The 20,024-nt window shown below is 37.3% G+C and overlaps 1 long non-coding RNA gene across 1 annotated transcript; it reads right to left on the bottom strand.

The window, feature by feature from the left end:
• Window positions 1–16,862: 16,862 nt before the first annotated feature.
• Window positions 16,863–19,640, bottom strand: LOC138127651 (uncharacterized). Its single transcript, XR_011158324.1, has 2 exons — window positions 17,525–19,640; window positions 16,863–17,474 (listed from the first exon to the last, which is right to left on the bottom strand). It is a non-coding gene; the product is annotated as an uncharacterized lncRNA (long non-coding RNA).
• Window positions 19,641–20,024: the final 384 nt, after the last annotated feature.

The raw sequence follows: 20,024 nt of genomic DNA, 5'->3' as shown, positions 1-20,024 counted from the left end.
GAATTTTCAAACATAGTTAAAATCCCAGTTAATTCCAAATCTTCCCCCAAATTCAGTTTTAGTGGTAGATAATGCTTCCTATTACAATATTCGAGAAATGAAGGAACCGACTTCAACGACACGGAAAGCAGATTTGCTTTTGTGGTTAGAAGATAGGCAATTGCCAACTGATCCAAAATTAACTAAGCCCAAGTTGTACAGCATTATCAAGGAACATAGAAGCCAACATCGAATATACAAACTAGATTTACTGATGGCATCATATGGTCATGAAGTTTTGAGACTTCTGCCTTACCATCCAGAGCTGAATCCCATAGAAAAGATATGGGCCTCAGTAAAAAACTGGGTTGCTGTACATAACACCACTTTCAAATTAAAAGATGTTGAACAGCTAGCGAGAAGGCGATTTTCAGAAATCACTGCAGACAATTGGAGGACGACTATATCACTCGAGCGATAATGCTAGATGAGGCTTTAGAGGAATGTGAGTTTGTGATAAATACAGGTTCCTCAGATGAGAGTTTTGGGAAAAATTCTGATGATGAAGAATCCTATGTTCCTTTTCAAACAGCAGAGATTGATGAACCCTCGACATCTCAGATACATGATCTCGGAGTGACACCTTTATTGACCGATGAAGACATATTTGTTGAAATATTTATGGATTATCTATAAATTTTCGGGCTGGTCTGTTAGGGAATAGTGTGGTATCTCTTCAATAGAAATTAGTTTACATGGTAACTAACTTTCCTCTTTACGTAGGACCTTTTGAATTTCCTGCGCCGTTAACGAGAGACATTTACGCAGAATTTTTGAACGCAGAACTTCCCAATTTCCTCGAAAACATTCCATTTCTTTTTTATGCTAAAGGCTGGTTCAACACGATGGCGCAATGGTTATGCTTGCAAATGAATGGTGGCCATTTGAGCATTTGCTCTAATTGTATTTATTTTTCGTTTCATGATCCCTTTTAGCCTATGTTACACCTTTTCTCCTGTTTTTTACGATAAGCTTACGTGCATTCGAATAAACAAGGTTCTTGTCAGAACCGCCATTTGTTGTTTTATTTAAAAAATAAAAATAGATTCATATGATCGATGGCGATTGTGACATCTTGAATGACATCTGCCTAAACCTAAGATGTTGATGTTGACACTTTGGCAGAAATGTTATTCTGGTAGTATGATAATATATGCTTAGCAACCGATTCTACTCAAATTAACACCTGGGGCCTGTTTCATAAAACTTACAAGTTGATTAGTGACTATTGACAAGTGATATGAAATACCGACAAGTACTAATAATTTGTGTTAAAAGAAATTTATACCACGGCTGCAAGTTTGGGGATAGTTAATAGTGAAAAAAGCTGGACTTATACAAGAGACACGGTGTGACCCAATTTGCGCAAAACAGCATTAGTGAGTTTTTAATTTTATTTATCTGTTTATTTATCCTTGTATTGCCACGTATTATTTTTAGGAAAAAAAGGATCATGCAAGAAGAACAGGAACGGGAGGTGGAAAGGAAGTGAAGATGACCGAAGTTGATCATAAAGTAATAGAGATCTTAAGCAACACTCTAAAAACTCCAGAAGAAGATTTCCAGCCGGATACAGAAATTTCAGCAGTTGAGGAACTAATACAAAATTCGGAGGAAATTGTCGGTCTCAGATCGCCGACCCCTGAAGCTCCACAAAATATAGAAAATCTAAGGAGAAACAAAAAAAGGAAGTTTTAATTTAGTAAGATTCATCATTGAAACTGATGCGTTTTTTACAGAAAAATCCGAACCACCAACAGATATGGAAGTACAAAATTAAAAAAAAAGGAAGCTGCAATTAGAAATAGATTATTTACGGCCGTATTCACCAACGCCAGTTAACGTTAATTGTAGGTTAAAATACTTCGTTACTTTAGTTACCTATTGTTATAACAATGTTTTCGTATATTTTAACCTATAGTTAACTTTAACTGGCGTTGTTGAATACGGGCCTTAGAAAAATTAAACATAAAAACCGAATTACAAACTTTAAAACTAGAAAAAGAATTAGCTTTAGTACTCGTAGTTAATTTATTTGTTTTTATTAATGAAAGTTTATTGTTAACGGCCGGATTCACCAACGCCAGTTAAAGTTAACTGTAGGTTAAAATGCTTCGTTACTTTACTTACCTATTGTTATAATAATGTTTTCGTATATTTTAACCTACAGTTAAGTTTAACTGGCGTTGGTGAATACTGGCCTAAGGGCCGGTTTCACCAACGGCAGTTAATGTTGACTGTAGGTTAAAATCCTTCGTTACAGTAGTTACCTATTGTTACAACAATGTTTTCGTATATTTTAACCTACAATTAACTTTAATTGGCGTTGGTGAAACCGGCCCTAATTAAAATAAAGATTTATCGAAAATGTATAATTTCTTGTAAACGTTATCTACCAGCCACATAAACATTTTCGTTAGGAAGAGATTCGTCGTTTCTGCGAAAATTTGGAAAAGTTTCGTGTTGTATTTTTAAATTATCCCCATCTCGAGGATAATTACAAAGTGCAGCACGACACTTGATTACATTTGCTGCAAATTCAGGTTGTACTCACAGATGATTTAAACACGGAAACTTTTCTTTCAAAATTCCAAATGCTTGCTCTATTACACTTCGAGTCTGCCTGTGTTTTCGGATGAATTGGATTATTATGATTTACTTATGTTATTGGTGTTACAAGCCCGTTTTTCAAAGGATCAGCGCTATCACCAATAATGTATCCGTTTTCAATAGGTCTGCATCCTGTTTCCATTCTTCTATACAAGCTAGAATTTCGTAAAACCCTTGCATCATGTACACTTCCCGGCCAATTTGAATTTATAAAGTAAAACTTCGAATCTGGTCCACATACTGCCATGACGTTAATAGAGGCTCCGTACCGATCAACAAAAGCTTCCTCACCTACATTAGGCCCATCTATGGGTATTAGGACCCCATCTACCGCACCAGTTACCAATGGTAAACCTCCAATTCGGTTAAATCCTCTTACTACTTCCATCATATTGTTTGGCCAACGTATGAGTTGTGGTCCAAGTACACGATTAATCGACATCGTAACGCGGTTAATGCACCTATGCACAGTGGCATCTCACCAACACTATGGTATTGGCAACCAGTACCAAACCAATGCAGAGCGATTTGCATTTGCTGCTGTATATTCAAAGCATAATTTTTGTATTCGTGTTGTAATCTATGTCCAATGATATTAGATAGTACTTCCATTTTCACAGAACTTAGACGGAATCGTTCATTAAATTCAAAAAAAGATTGAAAACGAAAATTTATTCTTTTTCGAAATACTCTGGGGCGTCTTACAATTTCAACTTGTTCATCTTCATCACTCTCACTGTCCAATAGCATAAAATAAATTTTTTAAGCACGTATTTATTAAAATGTACGATGCTCCCTTGACTTATCAATTTTGATTAATAAAACTAATTAATTTTATGAGACTTGTCATTTTATAACAATTTAAAGAAAATTTGCTTGTCAGTTATGAACTTGTTGCTTGTCATTAATCACTAGTCACTTAGAGTTTTATGAAACAATAACTTGTCACATTTGTGATTTTTGAGTAGTAAAGTACTTGTCGGACAAGTTCTATTACGTTTATGAAACAGGCCCCTGGAGTTCCCTTTCTGGAATTATTGTTTGATACGCCATTGGTCACTTTCACGGTGCGCATCTTAAGCTCCGCCCTTGTCCTGTTCTGGTTTGAATCGCCCTGTTGGGTTGCCAGATGTGGCGATTTATCGCCAAAGTGGCTACTTTAATTCAGGAATGGCGAGAACATTTTCGCTCTTGGCGATGACGACAAAAAGTGGCGATTCTTAAGTTATGACGGCGATATGTTGGCGATTATTGATTATCCCGATTTGGTTTTTAATATTTTTTGTAATACCTACTTGTTAAAGGTGGCTTTCCGGATTGTTTGTCACCATGTAAACAACCTCATAACGGCCGGAGTCCGTTTAGGGTGTCCGTTATGAGCGGGAGCGGCCGTTATGAATGACTAAATAACTATAGCAACGTAGATCTAAATTTTATTTTTCAACTTTTTTACAATTGGTACAATAATTAATGTTTAATGTTATGGGACACACCTTGAATTAATCGAAATCCGTATGCCACTAGCAGATGTAGACGAGATCGAAGATCATGCTTCAGAATTTTAACACCAACACAAGCGCGATTTTGCAGGGAATAACGATGACCTCACTTGCTCTGCGGCCATCCGGACATCGGGAATATCTTGATCGCGGTTTTTTTATTGATTTCAGTCATTTATTTTCAACAGAAAGTTAAGTGTTGAACAAATCTGACAAACAACAGCAAATGTAGACAAGATCGAAGATGATGCTTCACAATTTTAAGACTAACACAAGCGCGATTTTGCAGGAATAACGATACCTCACTTCCGGACATCGGGCATATCTTGATTGCGATATTTTATTGATTTCATTCATTTATTTTCAACGGAAAGTTAAGCGTTGAACAAATCTGACAAACAACATTGAAACTATTTTTTTTCACAAACAACGGTTGACATGACGACGTCCTCCGCACACTTATTAATCATTCGGTTTTTTCGATGGCGTCGAAAAAAATGTATTTCAAAAAGATAATTGTGAATGAATCGTAGAGATATTACAAAAACTATTGTACAATACACGTCAGTTAGGGCCTTTACAGCCTCGCCAGTATTATTGGACTCGCTCTGCGAGCTCGTCTCACAAAATCTCTGGCTCGGCAGTAAAGGCTATCCTAACGGACTTCTACTGTAACGGTATTAGGCCGATATGGGTTATATAACAGATGAGGTTGAGATATTGTAAAATCGAGGCGGAGCCGAGATTTTATAATCAACCGAGTCTGTTATATCCATATCGGCCGTATGTTGTTTTATAGTTTTCTTTATACCAATAATACTTAACATTTAACGATGATTTATTTGTAAGATTGTCATTTCTCTTTACTTCAAAAATTAATTTAATTGTCATCTGTGCCGTAACCGTAGCAACGGTAGCAAAAATAACGGCCTCGGTCTGATAATTTTGAATAACGGCCTAGTCTGTTATGGGTGTCATATCAATCAAGCATTGAGTACTGATAAATCCTAATAACAGTATGGTATAAAGAAAAATACTATAAGGTGAATAGGGGTAAATGTAATAATGGGGTAATTGCAATATCATGTTCAAATATTAATTAAAAATATATAACTGCCAGTGCCATCTCGTGTGATGGTAGTTCCATAAACGCTAAAGCCTGCCATACAACAGAAAATGTATTTACCGACTGCGCGTTACAGTTATTCATCTCAAAATGCACACATGTCGAAACCAGTTGCAACTAAAGCTACGACGTAAATGTTACCACAGTTTTCACGGTAAGTTTACTTTATATTCATTGGCTCTGTTTTCTTCACCCTAAAATCATTATTTAACCATTATTTGAGCGTTATTTCACTAATTACAATTATTATCTACTATACTACAAATGCCCCAAAAAAAGTGATGTAAGGGAAATTGTAATATAGTGTCTTGGGGTAATTGTATTATAAACATATTACATTTGCCCCATTACAGATCTTGGTTCGACATTATGTCAAGAAAAACACCCAAGTTCCATCTTACAGTAATGAAACTCTGCTATTGGCTCTTCAGGAAATAAAATCTGGCCGCATAACTCTATATAAAGCATCTAAATTATATGATATACCGTATCCTACCCTATATACAAGGGTTAAAGGTCTAAGGGGAAAAATATGTAAAAATAAAGGTCGACCACAACAACTTCCAATTGAAGAAATAACAAAATTGGCCAACGGCATAAAAACTCTCGAAAAATGGGGCTTCGGTTTATCGCGTAAAGAAGTCCTTGAATTAGTAGGGAAGTACGTCAGTGCCAATAACTTGCAGACATGCTTCAAGGATGGAGTTCCTGGGGAAGACTGGTTTCTTGGGTTTAAAAGACGCTACACATTAAGCCTGAAGATCCCACAAAACGTGGAATATGCCAGGAAAAAGGCTATGGATCCATTCCAAATATATGGATATTTGGAATTGCTGAAAAATACACTCAGAAATCTTGACTTGTTAGAAAAACCCGAGAAAGTTGTTGGTCAAGTTGGGAAACCTTCTTCAAGAACAATCAGCACACCAGGGAAAGAAAATACCACGGTGCTTGCAATGTGTAATGCTGCAGGGGGAAAAGCACCGCTATTAATTGTTTTCAAGGTCCTCAATATCTACGATAAATGGATGGCCTCCGATGACAGTGCCTTTGCTGGGATAACATATGCCGCAAGTAAAAAGGGCTGGATGGAGACAGAAATATTCAATAATTACTTCATGAATACAATCCTTTCATCGATAGGAACCGAACGCCCAGTATTAATAATTGATGACGGCCACAGCACCCACATTGATCAATCCATAATAGAAACAGCCATAAAGGAAAATATCACAATCTTAAAACTACCCCCACACTCAAGCCACTTACTTCAGCCACTGGACCTCTCCGTCTTTAAATCATTTAAAGGCACCTGGGATGATAAACTAATCAAGTGGCAAAGGCAAAATCTTGGGCGAAAACTGCCAAAGAAATTATTTTCTGAATTCGTGTGTCAGACATGGAAATCTGTTCACCCCGAAGTAATCAGCAATGGTTTTAAGAAGGCAGGCATCTATTCTTTTAGTGCCGACGTTATTCCGGAAACCGCGTTTTCACGGTCATCTCTAGAGCGGTGGAATGAGCATATAAGAAAACAAAAGAACACGCCAGATCAAGTAGTCTCACCCAGAAATAATGATTTAAGCCATGACCAGCAAGGTGGAAGTTTTGCAACTCTAGATGATGAAGACAACCAGAATACCAATTCAGAAGAAATTCTAAGCTTAATACCTACTACAAATTCTTCAAAATCACCGGATAATCTACATTCAATCAGGATCTTTACTTCGAATCAAAAATCTACAGTCACGTTGAACAATTCTCAGATAGCCGGATGCTCTACTGCTGCCCACAAATCAGTGTCCTTACCAGGCTTGCTCTCAGACCAATCACGGCCATCGGTGTCATTTGAGGACCTTCTTTTAAAAACTGTGACTCAAAAGCCTGAACCTCAGAAGGAGAAGAAGAAGAGGGTCGCAACTGGTTCTGAGGTTCTGACTTCGCAACAAGTGTTACAGCGCTTGAGAGAAAATGAAGAAGCCGCAAAACTGAAGTGTAAGAAAAAACCTAATCCTAAGAAGTCCTCCAAACCAAAGGCACCGAAACAACCTCGTAAAACGATACCAAATTTGAGTAGTAGTGATGAGGAATCAGGTAAAAGTCCCGAATTTCAAGAATCAGACGAAGACGAAATATTTCTAAATGAATTGAGAAACTCAGGAACTGACGAAGACCCTGCAATATTGACCCTGATGTTGAAATTAATAGCTGGGTTCTTGTTAAATATAGCACAAAAAAGTCTGTTTATCATTACGTAGGTCAGATAACTGGCAAAATTGTTGACGGATGGAGCGTTAAGTTTCTGAAATACACCAAAAACAAGTTTATTTGGCCTGATAAAATTGATGATGACGTTGTAGAGACAGAAGATATTTTAAAAATTTTACCCATCCCGACCAGAGGCAGGAGGGGATGCTTAGAATTTGGCATCCAATTCCAGGGTTATAACTTGCAATAATTTTAAATTTTCTTTAATTTTGTATTTTGTTTAAGTATTATTTTTTGTTAGACCACGTCTAGCACTTATATGTAAGTAGAGTTTAAAGTAGGTGCTCATATTGAGTTTACAAATACTACTTAAATACCTGCCAAGAAGATGAAAGACTTGTTAGAATTTAGCATAAGTGTTGATTTTTAGTTTTTTCTTTGTTTTTTATAACAATTTGTGTTATTTTATTGTTTCATTAAAGGGGTGAAATAGTACTTGTTCTAATTTTTTTCTTGTAAAGTGGCTAATGTCCTTATTAATTGTCCAATTTAGAAGGTAAAAATATCATTTTGTTGCACATTTTCTGTATTTTCACATTTGCCCCGGCCAATCGTGTCATAGAAGTACATAGGAAATGCAGACCAACTACGGGGTGATCAAGAAGGACTGTTTAAGTTGGTAACACTGAATTATATTTTAAATCGTATAACAGGAGTAACTTTCGGTTGTTGATGGCTTGTCGTGGTTAACATCAGATATTTGTCAAATAAACCAACAAAACATATCCGGTTGCAGTGTTATAAATAACCGAATTAAAAAATTTTCTTAATTGTACTGCCAACTTAAACAGTCCTTCTTGATCACCCGGTATTACATTTACCCCGTTTTGTTGGGAAAATGTAATATAAAATCAGATTTTTTTAAAAAACGTGGATTTTTGTTGTTGTAAGTGCATGATACTTTTAAGCTACATATTTCGATAGATAACTTAATAATGAATGCGGGAATACTTTGTTGATGAGTTTCATAGCCCTACAGAGGAATGGCATCAAGTCAAAGTGCCACTAACAGTTGACGAGTGACGACAAGTCGACAAGCATTATTTTCATCTGTGATGTTCATCTCTCCATCTCTGAGTGATCATTTTTATTTTTTATTATCCGTCGACTGTCGTCAACTTGACTTGGATGTTTATGTGCGATAGAAATGGGAAAACAAGAAAAATTAAGGACATATAGAAGGGACTGGGAGAATGAACCTTGGGCAAGAGGTAAGAGAAATGCAGGCATGTAACAAACATAATAATTATTGCAGGGCTATTGTCATATATTAATATTGCATTGTTTTTTCAGGTTGGTTATGCAGGGGAGATACTAAATCCTTTCGAGAAGCATTCTGCAAGGTCTGTAAATCTGCTCCCGAGCTCACTCAGCTGATCAACACCAAAAACCAATAGTCTTTTTAATTCCGTCGTAATTGACATTTCAAATGATCAGAAAGAAAAGGATTTATTACTTGCTACATATATTGCCATGCATTCAGCAATTAATAGTATTGATCATTTGAGTTCGGTTATTAAAATCATTGGAAAAGGAACATCCCTTGAAAAAATTAAAATACACAGAACAAAATGTTGTTGAAAAACGTGATAGGGCCTGTTCTGTTAGAAGCATTAGTTGAAGATGTCAATAATAACTATTTTTCATTAATTATTGACGAGTCAACCGATATTTCAGTCAACAAATATCTTTGTTTGTGTATAAAATATTTTTCCTACTACGTATCTAGAAAGTTTCATCTACTGCCCTAGCAACACACTTGTAATCGAAAGTGAATCGTATCTTGCGTGTGGTTGCTAGCTACGAAAGTAAAATACTTACGCGACTAGGAGATTCCTTACGGGACGAGGAGGGTTTATTTTATTTTGTGACTATTTCGATTGAGGTACCCAAATCATCAAATGGAAAACAGCAACACATTTTATAATAATATGTAGTTTAATTAGTCCAATGGAATACAACAAAGGAAAATTAATCTACTTATTCACATTTATTGTGATTTATGAATTGTTGGAAAGTTAGGTTATATCGCTCACCCGACTTGACAGGCGACAATGAGGCTAACGTAATTCCAGCGGCTCTTTCAATTCCGTCACATTCCATAATTTGCGGGAAGGCTTGTTGCATAAATACCAATAACCACAAACTAACAAACTAGCATTATTACGGATTACACGCACTTACACAATTCACGCCGTTTGAAGACGAAAAATAAAATGTTTGTAAAAGCTGTTGCTATGGTTTTTGCTTCCAAGATCCAAGGACGGTCGCGATACGGCACGATTTTTGCAATTTTATTAACATTATAAAATGTTGGTGCTTCGTAGTAGGAAAAATTTAATACAATACACGATGCGTAAGTTTCTTCTTTAACCGCGGAGGTTTCACGGCCCTCGGCTGTCGCCTCGGGTCTTGAACTACCTCCTTGGCAAAAAAAGTTCACTTACGCATCTGGTAATGTAAATAACTATTAGTGAGATCAGTCAAAAAGTTTTAACTAATTTTTTGTGTATAATTGAAGTTGAGCGTGTAACTGCCGATTGTTTATACACATACAGGGTCTCCCAAAAATGGCGTACTAACGATGCACTAAGGTGTAGAAGAGATTACCGTAAACGCCAGAAAAATGTTAAAAAAAATCTATTGGACTTATTTGCTGATTTGGCGGTCTTTAAAAGTGGCATTTAACAGGTCAATTATTTTGAAATATATGTATGAAATTGTCATGACAGCTACGTCTAATCGTATATATTACCACAAAGTACAAGATCACTCACTACCAATATCTAATCCTGCGTAATAGAGAATTTAGAAGCTTTGGAAATCGAAAAAATTATTTTAAATCCTCTACGGTAACATTGCAAGGTAATAATGTATGAATATATCTTTGTTTACATTGTATTTTCGTTAATAATAATAATAAAAATAATTCATTTTTTTGTCGGAAACATTTTTTCCATATTTTTTTCATGTACATTTAAACATCCTCGGTAAGGTAGTAAGTAGTTTGTACGCCATTTTTGGGACACCCTGTATATAACAGAATATTTAAAAACAATTAAATTGGACATTGAGCAGTTGATAGCCATCGCAACTGATGGTGCAAATAATTTATGTGGAAGCAATCACCCTCTTTATACACTGCTAAAAGAGAAAATTCCTAATCTGCAATTAGTCAGATGTGTCTGCCACTCCATTAATAATGCTAGTTCCAAGGCATCGGAACAGCTACCTGCAAATTTAGATTTTTTAAGCAAGGAAGTGTATAACTGGTTTTCTGTCAGTTCTATTGGAAGAATTGAATTTTCAAACATTTATAAATCAATTAACAATGACAAGAAGAATCACCAATTTGTGCAGCTGTCATCAACCAGATGGTTGGCACGGTATAATGTGATCAATATTATTTTAGAGAATTGGACTGAATTGAAGTGTTACTTCAGTAATTTAATCCAGAAATAAAAGGATTACAAAGCTAGGCTTCTTAACGAAATGTTAAATGATTACTCAAATTTTTTACTTCTAAAAATTATTTTGCCAGTATTGTATGTGGTGAATACATTAAATTTATCATTTCAAAAAAATTATGTTGATCTTGGTGATAGCTATGATGATATATGTGTAGCGATATCAACTTTAGCCAAAAAGATTATGAAACCGCTATTTGTGGAAAAGTTCGACACTTTAATACATAATTTAGATAATGAGCTTGCTTTTAAACGTGCAAGTGAAGGCGACTATGGAGTTGATTACTACCGCGAGTTGGCAAATTTAAAGATACTAGAGGAGCAAAGGAAAGAAATTGAAAATCGAGCTCTCTCGTACATTAAAACTTTGTTAATTGAGCTAAAGAAACGTCTTCCAGATTCCCTAACCTTTTTTAGGAATCTGAAAATGCTTTCAGTAAAGGTATAAGTGAGGTTCTCATACGGTGTCAGTGTATTAATTTCCCGTATGTTCCTAGGCTTGTCTCGACGTGAGTCATCGTCCTAAGTTCACGGATTTACCATTTATTAAAACTTACATCAAAAGAGTAAAGTGGCAACTATATGATGAAAATAATAAACAAATTAATTCCCACGAATTTTGGTGTGACAGAGTCAGAAATTACACAAATGCAGGAGGAGACCATGTTTTTCAAGAATTGGCCCGTTTTGCAATTCTGGTATTAAGTTTTCCATCATCAACTGCTGTAGTTGAACGAGTGTTTTCCGTGATGAACTCGGTAAAGATCAAGGCAAAAAACCGTTTAAAGACTGATATGTTATGTGCAATATTAAGGCTGCGAGTGCACTTACATGTAATGAACATTTGTTGTGATAAATTTAAACCTTCACCAAAAATGTTCAAAAAGTTTACCAGTAATATGTACAATTCAGGAAAATGTCAAGAGAATAACGAAGGTGATGACGAGATTAGTGAATTTCTTGTTTGTCAAAACAATGACGACATTCCTTGTTTAAATATTATTTTTTCACGATCGGGAGTAGAAATCAACTTTTCGGATGTCAACATCGTGACAGAAGTAGAGCAAATATTTGCTCCCTAGGGAGTTTTCATTTTTTTGACAGTTGTGACAAAAATCTAATGGGGGTTTTCATTTTTTTTTACTGTTGTGACAAAAATCTAATTGTGTTGTCAAGGCAACTACTAATTCCATTAAATTCATCGAAAGATGACAACTCATTTGTCATCATTTTTTTATTCTTAAAATTTGAGATTTTTGTGCTGTTTCTACTCCCTACCGTGAAAAAAATAGTATATATACTTCTGGAGAGAATGCTCATTTTTCCCTCGGTGCTTTGTAGCCCTCGGGCTTCGCCCTCTGGCTACAAACTGCACCTTAGGAAAAATCATGCATTTCTCTCCCTCAATATATAATATACTATTAAGTTCCTTTATATAATGTATTTGTTCATTTTGGTGTTCGGAATTATTTGTTTTCAGAGTGTATCTTATGTTCCATAGATTATATTTTTTGTTTATACGGGGTGATCAAGAAGGACTGTTTAAGTTGGTAACACTGAATTGTATTTTAAATAACATATATAATAATAAATCGTATAACAGGAGTAACTTTCGGTTGTTGATGGCTTGTCGTTGTTAATGCTATACCTACATCAGATATTTGTCAAATAAACCAACAAAACATATCCGGTTGCAGTGTTATAAATAAACGAATTAAAAAAATTTCTTAATTGTACTGCCAACTTAAACAGTCCTTCTTGATCACCCGGTATAATAAATTTTTATTTTCTGTAATTGTTGTGTAAACTGTTATAATTTGGCGATTTCTGGCGACATGAATTTTTAAATTTGGCGCTGTAGCATCAAGAAAATCTGGCAACCCTTCGCCCTCTACTTTATCATGCGCGTATTCGTCTACCGGATGGACCTAGTCATCCACGTTATCCGTTAGGGGATTAAATTCATTGAGATTGCCGCTGGAGATGGTCCCGACGCTTACCTCGTTTCGTGGTTTAACCTGTCTTACCACCTCGAACATGCCCTTAACCCGGCGCTTGCGTGGTGAAATTTTGTGACAACTCTTATGTGGTTGGGGTGAAAATCACCCAAAATGAAAATTCTTTTTGAAAAAACCATTTTGAATGTGGAAAGTTCGTTAGGACCGTTGAAGACCGTTTCTCGTAAAATTGTGGCAAACGTGAGATTTGCGAGGCTAGGTGGAGGACAAGCGACGTCCTCTGTAACACCGCCAGTAGAGACAGTAGATTCTGCTGTGGAATTGATAAGTGGAATTACTCCACAGAATACAGGTGATGGGCCAGGAATGTCGTCGGACAGAGGGTTTTCGTCGACGGAGAGTGCTCAAAGATATTGCGTAATGCCGGATCTCACCAAGGGATTGAGGTCGTTTGACAGCAGTGGAGGTTATTTTGAGTCCAGAAGCTGGTTGAAAGAAGTGAAATCAATTGGCAACAAGCAATTCTGGGATCAGACGATAATGTTAGAAATGGCGAGACAGCATTTGACGGGTTGTGCTCGTGATTGGTTCCAATATTATGAAGAGGAAATTCAGATATGGGAAGACTTTGAAGAAAAGTTCAAGGAAAACTTTGAGGATCAAAGAACTGTCACTGAGAAATTTGAAGAAATGAAGAACCGAGAACAACAACCAAACGAAAAGACTGAAGAATATTTTTACATCAAAATGAAGATGTGCAAAAATCTTAAATTAAGTTTTGCAGAATGTAAAAAGTTAGTGCTTGCAGGACTGCGTGCTAAAGAGACTGGACGTGTGTTGCTTCCGATACGACATGTTGATGAACGGGAGTTATTACGGGATTTACGCGAACAAGAAGAAGCTACGTGGTGTAAACGTTCGGGTAGTGCGGGTCTCGGGACTGAGCAGAAACCAACGATGAAATGCAACATTTGCAAGAAAATAGGCCATGTTTCAAGGAAATGTTATTTCAATAAAAACGGGAAAAGTGAACAAAGAAGTAACTCTTTGAAGAAAGAAGTTTTCAACGGAGAAAGAGGTTCTCAGGTGGAGCGAAGAGTTCACGAGCAAAAATGTTACAATTGTCTCGAAATTGGACATTATTCGCGGCAGTGTCCGAAGAAGAAGCCGCCAGCTGAGAAGATAATGTGGTCTCACCCAAATTTAAGTTTTACAAGGATGTGAAGGTCAATGACGTTTGCGTCAAAACCTACGTAGACTTTGGAAGTTCGAATCTGTATAATTCGCGACGATTTTATTTCGACATGCAAATTACACTGTGGAAGCCAAGTTAGAAGTCGACGATGTGAGTGCAACATCGAAGATATATGTGGTGTCTCGGGACGTAGAACAGCTTTCCATCATCATAGCCAGAGCAGGACCACGTAAAGGTTGTGAAAACAGCAAAGGAGTTACTGTTTTCCGGAAACAACTCCAGAACCAGAAGAACCATCAAAGTTTGTGTTATAGGCTAAAAGTGCGTCGGCAATTCCAGATAACTTTCTCGGGCATATAGCGGTTAAGTGCGATGCACCGTTCGCTGATTTGTGCGTCGAAGGTAGTGTTCGGGAATTCGGCAGCGTTGTGCCTCGTTGTATTGTAAAAACTGATGAAAATGGTGAAGCAGTACTGCCCGTCCTGAACATCAGCGGAAAAGACTTGATAACGGCAGGAAATCAAACTATAAGTCGTGGTGAATTATGCGTGAAGTGAATACTTCAAGATGCCGGTATTGTGGATGACTCGGATTCGCCATTCGCAAGTCATGTGCTGTTATTGAAAAAGAAGTGTGGTGCAGTGCGAATGTGCGTAGGTTACAGAGGGCTGAATAAGCAGACAGTAAAACTACATTACCCGCTTTCCAGGATTGACGACCACCTGGATCGACTTGGTGGTAAGAAGTATTATACGTATATTGATATGAAATCAGGATCCTATCAGATACCGATGAAAAAGGACGCAATCGCGAAAACAGCTTTTGTAACACCTGACGGACTATATCAATTTAAGAGGGTTAGTTTCGGACTAGCGAACGCGCCCAGTAATTTTCAAAGATTAATTAATGTTGTATTAGGGAGTTTGCGCTATGATACGGTATTAGCATATATATGTAGATGATATAACTGTACCTTCAGATACTTTGGAAGAAGGTTTGGAAAAATTAAGGGAACTTTTTGAAAGGTTTAGGCATGCGAATCTTACCTTGAATTTGAAAAAATGTAACTTCTTTTTGAACTGTGTTACGTATCTTGGTTTCACAATTTCGGTCAAAGGCAGGGAAGGATAAATTGCGAGCGATCAATGAGTCTCCTGTCCCAACCGATGTACACAAAGTTAGATCATTTTTGGGTTTAGTCTCATTTTTCAGACGTTTCGTAAAAGGGTTTTCGGTAATTGCGAAACCGTTGAGTGTTGAGGAAAGGTAAAAGTTTTGAATGGAACGATCCCCACCAGATGGCTTTCGCCAAATTAAAAGAAATCTTGATGAATAGTCCGGTTTTATGCGTATATAATCCGAAAACGCGTACCGAATTACATTCAGACGCTTCGTCTATAGGGCTTGGTGCAGTTTTAATGCGGAAACAAAGCGAAAGCGATGGCAAATTGAAGCCGATTTCATATTACAGCAGAATTTTACCTGTTGGGAATACATTTTACTATTCGTACCGATTGTAACAGCCTACGAGTAAAATTGCTCGCGGACAAACGCGATTTGAATCCCAGAATAGGCAGATGGTTCATACGATTGGCAGAATTTGATTATAAAATGGAATACCTCAAAGGTGATCAAAATAAGGTGGCGTACGCACTTAGTCGAAATCCTGTCGAGGATGCGCGAGAGGTCGCGACATCTGGGTTGCCAGAAATTTTGGGGATCACAATAAATACGGACTGGGTGGCTGCGATGCAGCGCGCCTGTGAAGAAACAAAACATGTGGTTAAAAAATTAGAAAGCGGTGATAACAACTCACAAAAAGTTTACTCTTGTTAGCATTTTTTTTAAGAAAAGATGAAACGAAACGGCGACGCTTGCCGATGACTATTACGCAAGAATTCCGCTCTTCAGCAGCCTAATAAAAATGTATTCATAGAAATGTAACAAGTAAGGACAACAAAGGAACCAGTGCTGACCTAATACGGATTATTCATTCAATCTTCAATCATGAGCTTTCGTTGTAGTTTGCGGATATTTCAATAAATTTTTCAAAAGTGTTTGATTTTTAATGTCAGATTTTTTTTTTGAGTAAGAGTGCTCACAGAGCAGCGGTGGGATTGTGATCTCTTGCCATCGAAGTGAGTCGTGATTGATTGTTGTCGGTGTTATCAAATTGTGCGAAATTGCAAGACGGTCGCGACGGCCGCGAGAAGCAACGACAGCTCGATAAAGATCAGCCGCGTAGAGAAATAAATGTCTCCGTGGACTCCACCGCGTCCTACGTCCGGAAGCGTGATCGCTAGCACTTCCGAGGAGCGGATAGGGCACTTAGAATAATTAGCGGACGAATTAAAAATGCGAAATAATTTATTGGAACAACGAAGTTTCCAGTTCGCGTTCGGTTCAGAAATATTTACTCGTAATTGTGTGCCGCGTTTTGGGCCAGGAATTCCGAATTTGACAGCTGTGCAGTGGATCTATAAGATCGAACAAATGGCAGCGTCAAGTGGATGGAATGATGCAACAAAAATCAGTTATATGCAGAGCCGTTTAGACGGACTTGCAAAAAGATGGTACGATAGTCTTCCTAAATATGACTATGGTTGGGAGGAATGGAAAAGAAAAATTCTGCAAGCATTCCCAGACCATCGTGATTTTGCGACTTCTTTGCGAACGATGCTGGCTAAAAAAAGATGAAACTGAATCCTGGAGCCAATATTATTTCAGCAAAATGGAACTTATTCGAGCATGTGAATTATCGCATAAACAAGCGTGTCTCTGTTACGTCACTATTTTATGGTGATGAAGTACAACTTCTTTTTTCGACTCGTCGTAATAGCCTGTTATGGAATTGACACCGATATCTACACAGCAGCTCAAATCTGTGATCATTCTTATAGAGAGAAAGGCAGTGGAGCGGAAAAATGGCATCGTCTCATTGAACGCAAAGAAGCCAACGTCCAACGGTACCAAAATCAACTGAATAAAGCAAATAAACGTCATGAACAGTTCCCACCAAATCCTGCATAAAATACGAGTGAAAACGTGAACTTTGTTCGAAATAAAAGATTACCGCGCGCTGCTAAAGGGGTGAATGCTTGAAGGGTGGTATCTGATGTGACGCTGCTGCTCCTTTTCTATCGCACCGTGGCTTCTCAGATGAATTGCACACGATTTGCAGATTTGTTCGTGCACCAGAATGCTTCTCATCCAACCCCGTTTTATTTTATCCCAGTATGTATTACCATGAAATCGCTTCTCGACCTCGTCGTCCTCTGCCAGCATTTCACACTCATGGCCGTAGTTGGAGAACTTGTCTCAATAATTAGATAGGAAATAAAATGCACCTAACGAAAACTTACCACTTTGTTGTATTTCGGAGTGGCCATTTTTAACGAATATTCAGTAAAATTACTGCAAGTTAAACTTTTTGCTTATTTATCTTGACTTGAATATTTACTATAGGAACGCCGTTTACGCCAACTCGAAATTCACTTTAAGAGTAAAATTATCCAAATTATTTTTATTAAAGCCATTAAAACTGTTCTTATTGTTAATTTCTATTCTAAAAGGATTCAGAAGAATACATTTTTAAAAATGGCGCATCAGCAGGTTAACCAATGTCTTGTGTAATTGATAGTATTTCGAATGACATAATACAAACGGGCGCTCGTGCAGGCCGTTACGAAACCCCAGAAGTACTTTATTCTTCCTTTTTGTCAACGCTGGTAACTCAAAGTACTGAAGGGCAACGAGAACAACAAACTTTGCAGAAAATAAGACCAACGTTTAGAGACAATAAGAGCAGACGGGAAGAACGACATTTTCGAACGGGTACTTCGTTTCCGCGCCATAAACCAAAGTGTTATAATTGTCACGAAGTTGGACATTTGGCCAGTGCGTGTTCAAGACCCAAAATGGAGTGTTCAAAATGTAAAAGGTTAGGTCACATAAGTATAAATTGTCGCAAAAATACCGAGAAAATTGCGGGAAATGTGACCTGCTAAAGTGTTGGTGGTGATAACCAAGCGTATTATACTCCATACTTGTTAAATTGGCAAAGATTTTTGGGCTACGTGGACACAGGATGTGGAGGTGTAATTATCCGACAAGATGTAGCGGATAATTTGCGACTTGAAATTGAGAAAACTTCTGTTGTTGTTTATGGCTGTAACAACAGTGAAACCAAGGTTTTGGGAACAGTCAACGTGACTTTACAAGTGGACCTGGCCAAGGCGAAAGTACAAGCTTTGGTGGTGCAAAATTGTGTCCAAGCTTATCCAGTGTTGATCGGGCAAGAATTTCTCAATAAGGATAAAATTTTGGTAGCACAAAAGGATGAGATTCGCATCTTGGAGGACAGTCAAGGTGCCCTGCCAGGTTTAGATGCGATTCCGATGTGACAAATCGCCATCATAGCCGATGAAGATGTCGAAGTGCAGCCAAAATCGATGGGTTACGTACCGGTGACGAATCGGCAAGAGTATGATGGCGAAGTTTATATTGAAGGTCAGGTAAGAAGTTTACCATAAGAGAGCATCTTATCGTTAGATGTGTTTAGTCGAGCGTAAGAAGGTTGCGTGGGAGTTTATAATGTTTCTGATTTGCCTGTCGTTTATCGTAAGGATCAAAGATAAAATGTAACTTAGATATTTCATGCATATTATAGGAATTAAGTCACTAAATTGTTACGATAGGTCAGTAAGTGTAACAAACTGAAAGAGTGTAGTAGAATCATGTATTATAAATGTAGTGATAGGTCAAGTTTTGAGCATAGATGCATGTAAATTGTAGTAATATAGGATGATTTTGATCCATTGTGAAGAAGATTTGTAACAACTTTTTCAGAAGTAAAATTGCAACAATTTAATCAGAAGTGGAATTGCAGAAAGAAAAAAATATTGCAACAATAATCGAGCGCTGCGTCCTAGGTGTTGACGTCTTAATTAGTGCTGGGCGATGTTCCTCGATGGTTTTCGAACATCGATATTTCGTAGGAAAACATTGATGTTTTGACATCGATGTCGAAAACATATCATCGAAAAGAACATCGATGTATTCATTCGATGTTACAGTATTGAAACTTGAAAATTCCAGTAATAATTTAAAATTTTTCAATAAGTTGAGTTTCTGGTTTTAATACATTGAATCAGATATTCAAAATATTTTATTTATGAGCAACTGTTGTTTTAACGAGTGCAAAAACTTTGCCCATGAAATCTTTGGTCATGAAGCACGTACGGTGTAAAATACGGCACGACGGATGAAGTCGTCTCAGGTTTCCCGATCTAGCCGATTTTCTGCCTGTATCAGCAATTGGTAGTTCCCCGGTCAGTGATGTGATTATTGTTATCCTGTGAAAGGAGGAAAGTTAAATTCACTTCACTCTGAATCGTTGAATTATTGTGTGTTGTGTGTTTTCATTTTGACTGTTCAATTTAGGTAGGTGAGTAAAAAAAAAACTTTTAATTTAGATAAATTATGTAGTGTGTAAATAAATTAGGGCCGATTGATCTCTTGAAACTGCGTCGGGTTATCTTCACTTAATTTAATTGGTACTTACTGTATTGTATACGATACGATACGATACGGTTATAAAGATTTGGTGCGCCACTTTTGAATCACACTGTATAACCGCTGAAAATGCATTATTTTTAGTGCCAAATGTACCAAATATCGCCGTCAATGCATTCCTGGAACCTATAAAAGGGGCCTTGGAAATGGCACGTCCCAGGGTGCCAGGGTGTCAGCAAGTCGCGACGTTAGCAATTCAGCGATTCGGCCCGGCTATGATTTCGCCTATATATTAGCATTGTATCGAGTCACGTCTTAGTCTTGATCCACCCTCATAAGGCAGTGGAT

The sequence above is a fragment of the Tenebrio molitor genome, chromosome 4 (assembly GCF_963966145.1).
Source record: "Tenebrio molitor chromosome 4, icTenMoli1.1, whole genome shotgun sequence".
NCBI lineage: Eukaryota > Metazoa > Arthropoda > Insecta > Coleoptera > Tenebrionidae > Tenebrio > Tenebrio molitor.
Note: the sequence above shows the minus strand (reverse complement) of the source record. Positions and strands in the feature narration are given on the sequence as shown.